Genomic DNA, 17,155 nt, shown 5'->3' on the forward strand with positions numbered 1-17,155 from the left:
TGGGGACTGTGACACAAAGATGTGAAGAACAGACACCAATGAATGTCAGTGCCGAGTCGACCAGGGGTTGGAGACTATAGTCACCTCTGTTGGCAACGTCGGCGCGAGGAAAAGTAGGAAAAAAGATCCAGAAAAACTCTGCAACTGAAGACGGAAAAATTGACGAGCGAGTTTTCCCCCCAAAGCAGAGCGACTGTTGTTTAAAATACTGTTTGCAGACGATTCAGTCCCTGCTTACGGAATTATTGTAGCCTTAGTTGGTTGCGTGCTCCCAGCCTTTCAACTCTCCATCACCGTCGGGGATTTGCTAGGAGGAGATATAAGGGGGAGGGGTTGGATGGGAGAACATTAGAGAAATTGCTTTCCAGTGGCGAAGCGTCGCGTGTCGCCTGATGCCTCTTTAACTGATTTTGTCAATGACATATTGATTGCCAGCGCCACGACCCTTTAAAAGGCAAAGCTGTGCTCATTGACCGTATTGGGAACTGGCCGTGGTGCTGAAACAAACAGCTACATTTGAGCTGGTAGGGGCGGCGACAATGGATGTGCGCACCCACCTGATGATTTCCAGACGCATATGGAGAGACAGCGGTTCAAAGAAAATGTCTTCTTTGTAGCTGGTGCTTCAGTCCGCGCGAACGATACAAGCCCAGTTCATAGTGAATGTTGAAACCATTCCTCTTAGTTTCCTTCATGATAATTCTGTATGAAGCTTCAAATAACATAGATCAGGCTACTACTGTCGACGAGTGGGCTTTTAATAGCCTATCGTTCGTTGTCGTTGTCCAAACATGAAGTCTAGGAGACGGAGACAACGCGAGGTGTGAGAGCAGAGCACACACAGAGAAAGAACTGGAGATATAGAAACTATATGAAACTGAGGCATTATAAATTAGTTGGCTTAACAAAAACGAATTTACTATAGGCTACTGCTGCTACTGCTGCTATTGCTGCTATTGCTGCTGCTGTGCTGCTGCTACTACTGCTGCCGCTGCTAGCCTATACTACTACTACTACTACTACTACTACTACTACTACTACTAGCCTACTACTACTACTACTACGAACTACTACTATACTACTGGGCTATTACTTCTTCTACTACTACTAGCCTATGACTGCTACTACTGCTGCTACTAGCCTACTTCTTCTATACTACTGATACAACAGAAACTACTGCTGCGTGCTACTACTATTTTTTTGAGGGGCTAGCTCCTCCAACTTCTGGCTTTCGGAATTACGTCATATGGCAGTACTTTTAACAGAAATCGAGTGGGAGCCAAGTCTATGGACTTTTAATGTTTGTTTAGGGATTTTTGAGTGGTGCTAACCACTCCTATAGACAGCAATGTGTGTCCCTTTGTCTCTTTGTCCCTATGTCCCTGTGTCCGTCCAAGCACGGAAATAGCGTTTGTTGACCACCAAGTGTCACTGTTGCGCAGCAGGGCCGGATTTAGCCAGCCCCACTCAGGTGGGCAGACAGAATTGTAAGGGGGGGGGCGACTCCGCCGGCGCGGGTGGGGTGTCAAACCCACATTGGGTGGGCAGGACGCACGTTTGGGTGGGCTATGCCCACCCCTGCCCCCCCCTAGAACCGGCCCTGTTGCGCAGTCTAACACGCACACACACACACACACACACACACACACACACACACACACACACACACACACACACACACACACACCAGGGAGGAGAGCCTGTAGAGTACAGTACAGTACAGTACAGTACAGTACAGTACAGTACAGTACAGTACAGTACAGTACAGTACAGTACAGTACAGTACAGTACAGTACAGTACCACTCAGTTCAGGCCGGTCTGATTTTTTAATAAACATAGAGTGGCAGCCAAGTCTATGTAATTCTATGGAAGACATCCATCTTCAAACGCTTTGGGAATTGGGTCGCGGGGGCAACATGCAGTTCCAGCAGAGAGCTCCAGACTTCCCTCTCCAGACATGGTCACGTGGGGATTAATCACTTCACTGTCTCCAGAGCAACATTAGCAACTTTCTCCTGGGGGATCCCGAGGTGTTTCAGGGCCAGTGTGGTGATGTAATCCTCCCATCTCTTTCCAAGTGAAGAAGCAACAGGTCTACTCCGAGTCTCTCGCGTGACTGAACTTCTCATCCTATCTCTAAAGCCCTAACCACACCAGAGGGTCGCCATGCAACTCCTTGCAACATGCAACTACTTGCAACCATTATTCCCAATGGCAGTTGCAAGGAGTTGCATTGGTGTGGTTTGTTTTGTTGCAAGGAGTTGCGAGTAGTTGCGAGTAGTTGCAGCTGGTGTGGTTTGGACCTAAGAGAGATGCCAGCCACCCATCTGAGAAAACTCATTTCGGCCACTTGTATCCGCGACTTTATCTTTTCGGTCATGATTGCTCTTTAGACAGAGAGCTTTGCCTTCTTTGACGTCATGTGGAAACCATAGTCTATGGACATTTGTTATACCACCTCCAAATGCAGGAGGCAGCAGCGCGACCCCTTAACAAAAACGAGCGCTTCCAAACTCCAACACTTAGAAAAAGAATCACTTGCACAGAATTTATTGACAGAAAGTAGCTCATAACATGTCTACGGTGGATTTTTATGACACAAAAGCTCTGCAGATTGAAAGAGGATAATTCAAGCTTGGCCTAGAGCTGCAATGTTGGTGAGTTTAACGTTGTTTAATACAAGCAGATCACAAACGCAAATCGGATGAGTGGGGAGTCAATGGATTGCAACTCTAAATTCATCCCATTATAAAAAAATCACACCCGTGTGAACTGAGTGGTGCAACTCCGTGTGGGGGTACCCGGTGGGTCCCCGGAACTTCCAGATCCACAGGAACGCACCCAGGTTGCCAGCCCGGTTCCGGCGAGTTACTGTGTGGGGGAATTAGCATTTAGCAGACATCTCTCTCTCTCTCTCTCTCTCTCTCTCTCTCTCTCTGTAATTAGCAGGCAACAGTGCAACACTATCTCTCTCTCTCTGTTTCTAGCACAACAGCGCCACTTTTGCCCCTACTGGTACTCTAAACATTGTGACAGTCACATAGGTTAGGACATAGAGCACCGAAGTCCTGACGTCACTGCCCTCTACTATCAGTAGAGGGCGCCAGTCCCATGGTTCGTGTATGTTTTTATAAGCATTGTACTCTCCATAGGGGGATTTTAGATCGCCTCATATAAGAACTGTGTTTGAAAAATAAACCGATCACCCCGGCCTTTTCACTCATATGGATATGAAGCATCGACTGAAGGTGGAAATGTACAAATATACCCAAAGAGTAACAAAATAAGCGTTAGAAACGAGCCAAACAACCCAGAGACTACATTTCCGGGTAGGCTGCTTCTGCCCGCAGCCCGTCGCACAACAGAAACTGAACGTTAATTACGTTTATTTTTATTTTTATTTTATTGATATATAATGTATCGTGGTTAGTACGAGTCGAGTCACCACCAGCTGAGCTTACGTCAACGAGGAATCTCATTTTCTCTAGAAACTGGCTGTATCAAATATGAATGGACATCATTAACGACGCACAGCCACTCCCCTGACAGAAACGCCGGGGTGGTCGGTTTATTTTCAAACACAGTTCTTATATGAAGCGACATAAAATCGCCCTATGGAGATTTCAATACAAATAAAAAACCTATAAACCTGTGTGTTGGTGCCCTCTACTGAAAGTGACGTCAGACTTCGGTGCTCTATAGTCACATAGGTTAGGACATAGGGACATTGCTGTTCCTTGGAGTGGTTGCACCACTCAAAAAATCTAGAGTTGCAAATTGCGGCTAGGTTTTTGCTGGCGTAGTGATACTCATGGACACAAAAAATAGTTCCACGTGGCACAGGGGTCAAAGTTGAACGAAAGTTGCGCTATATGGTTGAAATAGGTCAATGACACAAATTACGCTATAGTTTTGTGGATTCATTTGGATTAACATAACTCACTTCAAAAGTTCAAATGGACGCACATGCATGTTGGCAAAAGTGATCCTGTAAAACTGCTGCTCTCTCTACTGGCAAACAGAAAAATGCCACACTGGCAAACTTTTCTACTACAAGGTGCAGGGAAATGAAATCTATATTTACCCAGGGTATCTGGGCTAAGCTCAAGAACTTGTTTCCAGCCAGGCCCTGCTCATAGAACACATTTCATCGTAGTGGTTCAATGCCTTGTTCAAGGGCACTTCAGCGGTGGTAATTTTAACGTGTCGGACGGCTGATTCGAACTAGGAACCTTCCGGTATCAAGACCGCGCCGCTATCCGTTCGGCCACCGCTGGGACTGAGTATAATTAACTTGACATCAAAGCCCTGCACCAGGTGCAACTAAACAAGCAATCAAGCACTCAGCACACATCAAAATATATTATTCAATTAGTCTGTAACATAATGTCGTTGCGCACTCGGCAAGTTTCAGTTTCACCCATTAGATGTTGAGGTAACTTGTATGTATGCAAAGCTGGCTTTTTTGGCCTGAAGGTGGTGCCAAAGGAAAAGCAATGAGGTCACCCCCATGGTCACTAGGCAGCCGCTGCAGTCACTATGTTCATCAGTGGTGGAAAGTAACTAAGTACATTTACTTAATTACTGTACTTAAGTACCATTACTTGAGTATTTCCAATTTCGAACAGCCTACTTTTACTTCTACTCCACTACATCTTGGATCCAAATATTGTACTTTTACTTTTACATTTATTTGTAACAGAGTAGTTCTATATTGCAGTATTGATAATTTTACTTAAGTAAAAACTTTGAGTACTTTTTCCATGCAATAGGCCTACTGCAGTACTAGCAATCTGCGAACCCATCTGCAAAACAACAACAGGTACTAGTGACTGCCTGACATCCACACATTGATCATCTCTCAATGTGCACTGTATCTAAGGTGAAAATAGAAACAAGTAAATCACCCCGAAAGACCAACAAAATACACTTATTTCTGATTCAACAACACGCTTGTTTATTTTAAAGGGCAAAATACTAATATATTTTTTACATGAAAGCAATGCATGGAATAGAGAGGAAATGCATATTCCACACCTTTAGATGTACAAACCCTTACAACAATTTTGTGCAGCACATTTCTCCTTTTAGATTGAAAGTCCTCTCATTCCAATTATAGCCCCCCCCCCCCCCCCCCCCCCCACACCCCCCAGTGCCTGGTACCCCTTTGATGTGGTAGCCGTTTTATGGGCTCCGTCCTATGGCTCCCTCCCTTTAATCAAACCCTGATTCCCAATAGGCCTATCTCACAGAATTTCCCCGCCCCCTTAATACGCCCCCTTTCCGTGTTAGTTGTGATAGCGTGACGTCACTCCATAGACACTACATGTTAACAGAGGTAATTTAAGAAGTCTACAACTTTTGTTTTCTCAAGGTAAGGTTTGTTCTATCTGTTCGAGCTGATTTACCATCTTGTTTGCTTCATAATAATATTGGTCTGTCACATTTTTACATTAGGAAATGTACTTAGATTCTCCAGAGAAAAAAACGTGTAAATGCTAATGTTAAATGACACCACTATCTATCTGGTCACCATGTTTAGTAATAAAAACAGAAGTGGAAGCTGTAGCTCTCAAAGTGTTACTCGAGTCTATTGATTGTAACATTGATTGTTTGTGACTGCAGAATTGAGGTGAAAAATGCTAACTAATAACATTTGTCACATTATTTGACATAAATAACTTGAATCAGGTGCAGCGAAGTTAACCTAAATAAAACCAATCAAACACAACCACATTTTCTGTTCTTTCCACCAATTATTACCAACCCATATGGCCACATTGTTGAGCCATTGTGAGAGCATTGATCGATGTCACCATAAACCTTGTCAGCTAGTTTCATTTTATGGCTTGTGTACAACCAGGATTGAGACTGTCACCATGATTGGATCCATATGACACCTCGCACCTTCAAAGGCAGGTTTAAAGAGAAGCATGAAGGATGCTTTAGGGTTCGTTCGTCCTCCAGTAAATTGACCTTTAGGTACAGTATGCAAATTGACATATTGACCTGGACACAAGGCCCAGAGGTCATATGGGTCGTCCTTGGGGAGCACACCGAACAAGGCCCAGAGGTCATCAATATGGGTCGTCCTTGGGGGAGCACACCGAACAAGGCCCAGAGGTCATCAATATGGGTCGTCTTTGGGGGAGCACACCGAAATAAGGCCCCGAGGTCATCAATATGGGTCGTCCTTGGGGGAGTAGAGCACACCCAAATAAGCACAGCTAATTCCAAGGCAATCCAGCCAGTGGTTTTCAAGATATAACGTTTAGGACCTATTTGCTCGATGGATCGACAGACTTTCTTTTTTCCCCTTTATTTACACAAGGTAGTAGCTGAGCACAAGCTCATTTTCAGCAACCCCCTGCACATTAAAACCTGGGAGCTGAGCTGACCAGTACATCGAGTCTAAAGCCCTAACCACACCAGAGGGTCGCCACGCAACTCCTTGCCTCATGCAACTACTTGCAACCATTATTCCCAATGGCAGTTGCAAGGAGTTGCATTGGTGTGGTTTGTTTTGTTGCAAGGAGTTGCGAGTAGTTGCAAGGAGTTGCAGCTGGTGTGGTTTGGGCCTTATATGCCTTTGGCCACTGAGCAGTAGCCAGCTCCACTGGAACAGTTGTCAGTGCCTTGCTCAATGGCACTTTTAGCAGGGTTGGGGGAAGGGTTGAGTGGTAACCATTCACTTCCAGATTCAGGGTAAACGAACAGGGAGCATTCTGGCGACAAGTGCGCTCCTCTAACCTTTTGGTCACCGCTGCCCCCAAATATTGTCATGCCCAACATTGTCATGTAAAACCCCTTTTGGAAGGTTTCGGGTGTGTTCACACCTTACAGGTGATAGTATTAGTGTGTGGTCCACATGCAGCAACATAGTAAGTAAGTAGCCTTGCCAAGCCATGAGGCCCATAGGGCAGGAGCCTATCTCCTGTTTCTGTAGTGTGAGGCAGCTTGATGTACAAGTACACCCCCTGGACATGACACTAGTATGTCGCAGGGACTTACCCCCAATCTAACCCTTGATGCTGAGTGTCAAGCAGGGAGGCACTGGGTCCCATTTTTAGAGTCTTTGGTATGACCCAGCCGGGGATTGAACCCCGACCTCCCAGTCTCAGGGCGGACACTCTATGCAGCAACATGCGCATACATATTTTCTGTCCAGGCCTTACCTGTGGCAGACAAACTGTTGCTGCTGGTGAGACCACACTGAAGCCATGTATGATTTACAAACTGTTGCTGCTGGTGAGACCACACTGGAGCCATGTATGATTTACAAATCTCACCATTCTCCATTGGTTTCAGTGGGCTTCAATCTGGCTTCAATGCAGTTTCGGGAAGTCTGTTTGCTTCTATTAAAACCCAGTCTTGCTTGAGATATTGTAATCACTGACTTTCAAAATTAAATACATATAGGAATCTATGAAAAACAAAAAAGCTTTAATTGGCATGATAAAGTGCTTTACGTATGCAATGCATATACTACAGTATAGTTGAAGTAACTGTCCAGTGTCCACCAGCAACAGAGGTATACTTGGCCCCCAGCTTTTTTACCTTTACTGTACATAAATGAGTTGTGCAACTCCATGTGGGGGTCCCCGGGAACTTCCAGACCCACAGGAACACGCCCAGGATGCAGGCCCGGTTCCGGCGAGGCGCCCCACGTCCGAAACGGTCGAGAAATGACAGTTACCGACGTGTGGGGGAACTCTCTCTCTCACACAGGAGAGTAGTATTCTCTCTCCCTCCCTCCCTTTCCCCCTCTCCCTCCCTCCCTCTCCCTCTCCCTCTCCCCCTCTCCCTCTCTTTGTCTCTCGCATGCACACATGCTCCAAATTGTAATTAGCACAACAGTGCAAGACTCTCTCTCTGTTTCTAGCTCAGCAGCGCCACTTTTGCACCTGTTGGTACCCTAAACAAACAGACATACATAGAACATACATATAGGGACGGACATTGCTGATCCTTGATGTGGTTGCACCACTTATAAAAATCGTATTACTTATTAAAAATCTTCACCGAAATTAGTAGATCTATAAGCTCTATTTGGGACAACAGGCAAATAATAAAATAAAACTAGAAAAAGTGCCCTTCTGGGCACAGGTCTCCACCAGGTGACCTGTGTGTGTGTGTGTGTGTGTGTGTGTGTGTGTGTGTCGCAGCTTGGCCTGTTGTAGCGCCACCATGAGGCTGATTTGAAAACGGTCAAGTGGCATTTCTTCGAAAGCCTAGTGGGAATATGCATGCACAGTTTCACCACAATCGGACGCTGCGTTGAGTAGTTGTGGCGATTTGTACAAAACATGTACAAAGCGGGCTACTCCTGAAAAGTTTAGAAGCCAATCGTAGCCAATGAGGGTGGATTATGAGAAATCAAACAAACCCGTCTTGATCACATGACTATGGAGAGCATGTGTACCGATTTGCGTGACATTTTGATAAAATCTGAAGGAGTAATATTAGAAAATGTGTTTTACATATGTTGGCCTCCTGGTGGCGCTATAAAGAGCAGATGTGAAAAATTCCAGGAAAAGGTTTTTCCTTGGCCTCTAGGGAGTTGGCATACAAAGTTATCCACAGAGCCGTGCAGTTATAGCGCCACCATGAGGCTGAGTTGAAAATGTTCATGTGGCATTTCTTCCTCGGCCTAGTGGGAATGTGCGTGCACAATTTCACGGAAATCACACAATGTGTTCATGATTTGCAGCATTTTGTTTGAAACTGAGCACTCCTGCGAACTTTGGAAGCCAATCTTAGCCAATCAGGATGGAGTCCGAGAAATCTGAAAGACCCGTTTCGTTGAATGGCTCTAGAGCATGGGTTTTCAACAGGTGGTCCGTGGACCACTGGTGGTCCGTGAAGGTGTTGCATGTGGTCCCTGACCATGCATTTAGTAATGTAGGAAAGTGAAGATTTATTGCATTGACCACAAGTTAAGAAACAATGCAGTAAATGATCTGGTGACAAACGATGACGCGTCGATGTTGTCAGTTACTGGGAAGTCGGATGTCAAGAACTTCCACAGAAAGGTGAGTTAGAATCTCAAGGGAAACCGTACCGGTTTTCCCCCACACCACGCCCATATCCCCCCTCCCAACACAACAATGGTCCCCAGGTTAATTCTCAGTCAGGGTAGTGGTCCCCAGGTTGATTCTCAGTCAGGGTGGTGGTCCCCAGGTTGATTCTCAGTCAGGGTAGTGGTCCCTGGTTCATAATCAGTTGAAAACCCTTGCTCTAGAGAGACTGTGTACCAATTTGCGTGATGTTTGGACAAAATCTGTAGGTGTACTGTCCAAAAACTTGTTTTGCACAAAGCGGCCTCCTGGTGGCGCTATAACAGGCCGTTCTGGAAATTTTGGGGCAGAGGTTCATCGTTGGCATCCAGGGAGTGTGTGTGCAAAATTTGGCATCGACCGGGTTAACGGTGCCGGAGATTAGCTGGTCACAGACGGACGGACGGACGGACGGACGGACACACGGACACACGGACACACGGACGGACGGACGGAGTGCAAAACATACTCTCTCCCCATGCCTTCGGCCTGGTGGAGACAACAATGATAGTAATGATATTCATAAATTACTCAGTGAAGTGTATTTGTTTGTTTGTTTGCTATCCCTCATTTGATGGCAACCCCACACATATTTTCCGCCAAAAAGGTTTCTCCTAGAATTTATAGAAATTATGATAGATGATGAATTCAAACTCTTAGTATTGTTCTGTACTTTTAGGGAAGAATGTCTTGTGTACTGTATGCCACAGTGCAACAGGACATGCACCTCTGTCTCCAGCTCCACCTCTGTTTGGGAGCAGAGAGAACACAGACTTCTCTTTTCTATAGGGCCTAGGCAGCCAGGTCTGCCTGTTTGTACTTGCTAGGCTGTGGTGGTCACATGAGTCTCTACATCATTAATTCCCTCGGTTTTGAATCAGTAACAGTGGACAGGTTGTCTGCCACTGCGTAATCTTGGTTTATGGCGAAAAATCTTTCTAATTTATATTTGTAATTTATTTTTAGTAGTTGTTTTCCAATGCGCAATCTAATTTTCTAGTTGTGTTTTTATAATTAATTGGTTAGGCCAGGTTGTCTGAGGGCAGTCCTGTGTTAGGGGAGGATTGGTGGAGGTCAGCCTCAGGACCAGAGGGGACTCAACCAGCTGACTCATATTCTCCTCTTTGTTGCCTGTTCTTGTTCCACTCTTTTCCTCCTCTACACCAAATCTCTTTGCCAGAAAGTAGCACATAAGCTCACATTTTCACTGAATGATCGGCGATCGCCTATTTTTGCTGATTGTTCACCTATTATGCCCAGAATAGGGACAATAGTGACTACTGCCTCGGGCTGATCACCCCCTGGGTTTATAATTGTCTCCACCAGGCCGAAGGCATGGGGAGAGAGTATGTTTTGCACTCCGTCCGTCCGTGTGTCCTTCCTTCCGTCCGTCCGTCCTTCCGTCCGTCCGTTATCAGCTAATCTCCGGCACCGTTGGCCCGATCCATGCCAAACTTTGCACACACACTCCCTGGATGCCAACAACGAACCTCTGCCCCAAATATTCCTCAACGGCCTGTTATAGCGCCACCATGAGGCCGATTTAGGCAAAACACATTTCCGTAGATGACTCGTACACATTTTATCCATACATTACACCATAGTCCATACACACAATTCGGTATACACTATCTCCATAGTCATGTGATCAACACAGATCTGCACAATTTCCCATCTTCCATCCTGATTGGCTAAGATTGGCTTCCAAAGCTCACATGATTGGTCCGTTTCGAACAAAATGCCACACATCACAAACACAGTGTCCAATTTCCATGAAATTATACACGCACATTTCCACTAGGCCGAGGACGACATGCCACAATTCTTTTCCCAAATCAGCCTCACGGTGGCGCTATAACAGGCCAAATCCTGTTTTTACCTATAACTGCATCGACAACTTATGAATGTGCACTCCCTAGAGGCCATGGAAAAACATTTTCTCTGCATCCCTCCACATCTGCCGGTTATAGCGCCACCATGAGGCCGATTTCTGCAAAACACATTGTTTATGTTATCGCACAGATTTCATCCAAATCTCACGCAAATCGGTACACATGATCTCTGTAGTCATGTGATCAAGACGAGCCTGTTGGATTTCTCAGATTCTACACTGATTAGCTAAGATTGCCTTCCAAAGTTTTCAGGAGTAGCCTGTTTTGTACAAAATTCTGCACATGTCCTGCTCATCCAGAATTCTATCCTCAGAGATGCTATGAGTGATCTGGCTCTGCATTTCCTCAACAAAATGAAGAAAATTGTTGCAAGAAACAAACAAACAAAAAAACATGTTTATATTACTCCTAAACATTTAGCCAAACATAACACACACTCCTATCCTCCTGGTGGAGACCTGTGCCCAGAAGGGCACTTTTAGAATGTATAGGCATTTAGCACAAGCTCTTAATCCTGAGCGATTTACAGTAAGCAAGAACATACATCAAATACATAATTGTCATCAAGGATCATAAGGAGACCTAGCATCTGTCTGAAGCCCAACACACACTGTCTGTGAATGCCGCACGTCAAAACAGCCGCCTCCGTTAGAACATCTGTACAATTTACAATTTACAATTTACAATTTACAATTTAGGCATTTAGCAGACGCTCGTAATCCAGAGTGATTTACATTAAGCATGAACAAAACATGGCAATACATCATATAAAATACTAGTTATCATGAATCATACGTAAGCTACGAACATAACAGTGGAATATAACTATATAATGAAACTATGAATGAATGAATGAATGAATGAATGAATGAATGAATGAATGAATGAATGGTTTATTTCGATCAATTTCAAAAAACATTTTTTTCGTTTTTAAACACAATCGAAAAGGAATAGGCAGAAGCTTATAGCTTATGTATGCAGCCTATCCTTATTACATAAGAATGTAGAACATATGTACAGGGTCTACAAAACAAATAACATTTGGACGAAACATAAAAAACAAATAATAAGACAACCACACAACTATGCATAATATAGTGCTATGTCAGTGTCATAAAATGCTAAGTTGAGCATTTGCATTCGCCTGTAAGGTTGTTGGGCTAGGGCGAGTGCTACAGCAAGTGCTACGGGCTACGGGATATCAGCCAACACCCTTGGTTGAACACAATGATCGTCATCATCATCAATTCAGTGATAAGGAAACTTTGTGGATGTCTAATCTAGGAATGTTGTGCAATAGGCTATTGAAAAGTTGCAAAAGTACTCATTCCCTTTCACTTTCGCAAACATTATTATAATTAATTTATAAATAACCTATTATTTCTTTTGGGTGCTGTGCTGATCCACCACAGTGCTTTGTTGCGACTGCAGGGTAATATCACTGCACGTATTGTTATACGAGCTGGAGTGGTGCACCTGTCAGCAGGGTGTGTTGGGCGGAAGGACTAGGAGAAAGGTAAAGTGATTTACTTGCCTTGACCAAAGTAAAGGTAAAGTAGTAGTTCATTGTATGATGTATCCCATGTACTCACTACTCAGACTTTTGCACTTCAGGGGTAGCAGTTGAACAGTTCCCCCCCCTCCCCCCTTTTTTTAAGATTAGTTTTTAGCTTTTCTGCCTTTATTGATAGTTGAAGTGAAGATGGACAGGAAAGAGGGAGGGAGAGAAGGGGAGAGACATGCAGCAAAGGTCGTCATGAAGGAGACTCGAACACGAAACACGCTGTCAGGCCAGAGCCTATGTGTCATGCGCCTGGACCGCTAGGCCAGCGGGCGCCCCGTCAGTTGAACATTTCTGTTGAGTATCTTGGCCTAAATCCAAATAGTTTAGGATACAAATTACAAACGTTCATTGCTTTCAAGGTAGTCATCCAGCTGTTCCAGAAATTGGTCTGTAATTGCTTGCTTGGTCTGGTCAGTTAAAAAATATTATGATCACAGTTTTCCGGCTTTGTGGAATTTGCCAACTTATGGGTTTAATAAGCGTACATTTTTATTTTTTTATCCAAACCAGTGATATCACTGGTAGGCTGTATAGGCAAGTTTAGTAACTCTATTTTTATTTTTTTAAGATTTTTTTTTGCGGCTTACGCCTTTTTTTTTTTTTTTTTGAAGGGACAGACAGTAGGCTGACAGGAAACGGGAGAGAGATGGGGGAAGACATGCAGTAAAGGCCGTGTCGGGCTCGGGAGTCGAACCCGCGGCACACTGCGACTGGATTACCAGTCGGGTGCCCAGACGGTTACGCCACCGCCTGGGCACTCTATTTTTGATTAATGCAAGAACAATGGCAACTATTTCAGCATCCAAATTTTCCAGGAAGTGAAAAAGGAATTAATTGAAAAGGAATTAATAGGTGCGTCAGTCGCACCCCATCTGAAAAGGCCTAAAGGCTGTAGTGTCCATTAACTTGGAATCCCCATCGATGATGTCATTGTTAGACAGGTTTCTCAACTGTCCATACAGTAGCCTACCACACCACATTTTCAGCAAGAGTAGACAGAAATGAGACTTAATGAGAATGAGGACCAATTATATGATGCGGTTGAAAATGGGTGACGTCCTCCTTTAACTGGTAAATATCATTCAGACAGAAAACTAGGAATTTTCACCGAAAACCCGACTTTTGACGACTTCTGCACCGGTTCCCAGTGGTTTCAAATGGCTGTTTAGCCCCATTTCAAAATGGCCCAGACCACCACCTGAATGAAACGTCACATAGCGTGACGCATGTGTAGGCAGAAGAATACAGTGCACACATTTAAAAGCAACACAGCAGATTATTTTTTGTGATAGCCTATAGCTGACCTGTTCTTACATTCCTACCGCACCCGTCCTTCCTCTTCGATGTCTCCCTTTTGACTGATACCTGTCCATTCAAACCCGAGATGGGCCCGCCCCAAAGTTATTAGTGCAGCCAGCGAAAACTAGAATTCTCAACAGGCCTGAAATGTAAGGCCCGGCCCTACCTGGGCCCTAATCAAACCCTGTACACTCAAGACACTGTCCCAACAGCCACCCTTAGATCTCCATATATGGAGCTGACCTGTTCTGACATTCCATATGTTGATCTGACCTCATCAAACCATGTACACTCAATACATGCTCCATATATGGCCAGACCTCATCAAAGCCTGTACACTCAAGACACTGCCCCCACTGCCACCCTTAGATCTCCATATGGAGCTGACCTGACCGTCATCTAAAATGGGCCACCCATTTTTATCTGTAATGTAATTGTAATTTCTGAGAAAACAATCAACAATCAATTAACTTTCATCACATAGAACACAGTATGATGTTACATTATCAGTTATATTTAGTAAAACAACATGGAACAGAGGGTAGCATTACATTTAATTAATAAAACAATGAACAGTATCATACTGTCAGTACTCAGTATCATGATACTGACCACACCAAAGTTCCAATAGGGCATGCCATGAGTTCATATTAAAGTGGTTGATTGCTATATATAGGACAGGGGTTCAACTGATTGTGAACCAGGGAGGGACCATCACCCTGACTAAGAATCAATCTGGGGACCACTGGCACTGTTGTGTTGGGATGGATATGGGCTAAGATTAGTGCTTTTGTAACACTTGCTATGCCATCCCACGGTTGCCCTTATTCCATTCTCTTACTTTATCCACCCTTCCATTAAACTCAGGTTAACTGACATACAGTATAGAGCAGACACATGACATGATTATGAACACATTTCCTGATAATGATGACAATCAGGCAAACTGGTTACACTTACCCTTCTTGAGATTCTTTACTGTGGAATTTCTTAAACTTAGACTTGAGAAGAAAAGGGTCCCGCACACTGTCTTCACTTATAACAGTAGTTTTATTCAGATGACAACGTTTCGGTCTAAACGACCTTCATCAGGTATCTGATACCTGATACCTGATACATGATGACATGATTATATATGGGCACATTTCCTGATAATGATGACAATCAGGCAAACTGGTACACTTACCCTTGTGGAATTTCCACTGACGCACTTACATGGATGCACAAACGTTTTGTGCACTGCCTGTTCTGTGGAAGAAAACACAAAATCTTCACTTTAATATGGACTACAAATACAATACATGCAATAGGCCTACCTCCTTGTTTTATATACCTTGGCTTGGGTCCAGAGGTCCCCAGATCCCACTTTGAGAACCACTGATAGAGACTCTCTGGGGTCTGCAACCTTTTGGACATGAAGTGCCAACTAACTGTGCCATGTTTCTATTTTCTCTTGATAGTCAGTGTGTTCCATATCAACATTAAATTACATTAGAACACCACATCCAAAGAAAATGTCCATTGTCTTCAATTTTAAAGGAAGTACTTCCCACCGTTCTACCACATTTACTACAGATAATAAACTCCACTCTGTCCTCTGGTAATTTTCCCTCTGAATTTAAACATGCCATCGTCCAACCTCTCCTTAAGAAACCAAACCTCGACCCTTCTGACTAAAAAAACTATAGGCCCATTTCAAAACTCTCATTTCTCTCCAAAGTTTTAGAAAAAATCATCTACTCCCAACTAACAACATACATGAACAATAACGACATTTTTGAAAAATTTCAGTCCGGTTTCAGAGCCCTACATAGCACCGAGACTGCCCTCATAAAAGTCACAAACGATCTCCTACTTGCAACCGACAATAGTGACTGTGCAATCCTAATTCTCTTGGATTTAAGTGCGGCATTTGACACAGTCGATCACGCCATTCTAGTTCAATGCCTGCATACATGGCTTGGCCTCTGTGGAACTGCCCTAGAACTTGTGCGTTCCTACCTCGCCAACAGAACATTTTCTGTTGTGTCTGGCGATGCCTCCTCCTCATCCGCTCCCCTTACCTCTGGTGTCCCCCAGGGGTCCGTTCTTGGACCTCTTTTATTTTCAATTTATATGCTTGCCCTAGGTCAAATTATACATAGCCATAACCTTCACTTTCATTGCTACGCAGATGACACGCAGTTATATGTCCCCATCAAGTCACCCACATCTGGGAGCCTAGACAGTGTGAAAGCCTGTCTGGCGGACATAAACTCCTGGATGTCCCAAAACTTTCTTCAACTAAACTCAGATAAAACAGAAATAATCCTCTTCGGCCCTCCAGAATCCACCCAAATTCTAAAAGACAATCTTGCCAACCTCTCCATAAATGTAAAATCCACTGCAAAGAACCTAGGTGTTCTAATGGACCCAGACCTTAATTTTAATGCTCAACTAAAAAAAGTGGTTCAAACCTGTTTTTTCCAACTTTTGGAACATCTCAAAAATCAAGTCCTTCCTGTCTAGCGCCGATCTAGAAAAGGTCATTCATGCATTTATCACGTCCCGTCTAGATTACTGTAACGCTCTTTACTCAGGTCTAACACAAAAATCACTCTCCCGTTTGCAATTAGTGCAAAATGCCACCGCTAGGCTTTTAACCAATACCAAAAAGCGTGATCATATTACCCCTGTCTTGATGTCGCTTCACTGGCTTCCGGTCAACTATAGAGTTGATTTTAAAATTCTTTTAATCTCCTTTAAAGCTCAAAGAGGTCTTGCCCCTAGCTATATCGCGGAGCTCTTGACCCCTCACGACCCTCCTCGCAGCCTGAGGTCTGCAGGCAAGGGGCTCCTAAAAATCCGTTCCGCAAACTACGTCACAAAGGGTGATCGGGCCTTCGCCATCCGAGCACCAAAGCTCTGGAATGAGCTTCCAAAATTAATTCGCCTCACTGACTCCCTCACACGTTTTAAATCCCTATTAAAAACCCATTTGTTTCAAAAAGCATTCCTATAAATAACTTTTTGTTTTTCCTTGCCTTTTACTGATCTTGTGTTATCTTGATTTGTTTAATGTTTGGGTATTTCTTGTGTATTGCGTTCATTATGTTAGATCATGTCACTTATTTGTTTTTCTAATTTTCTATTGTGAATTTTCTTGTTATTCCTGTGCAGCACTTTGTGGCTCATGCCTAGAAAGGTGCTATATAAATAAAGTTATTATATTATTATATTATATTGTCCAACATATTTAGATTTTCCACATAGGCCTACACAACAACATTCTTTGGCCTACCCAAGTACCCTCTGCTGTATTGCCTGTTAATGGCCGCTGGTCAGCGCTGTCACGCTAATTGCT

The sequence above is a fragment of the Electrona antarctica genome (assembly GCF_951216825.1).
Source record: "Electrona antarctica genome assembly, chromosome: 9".
NCBI lineage: Eukaryota > Metazoa > Chordata > Actinopteri > Myctophiformes > Myctophidae > Electrona > Electrona antarctica.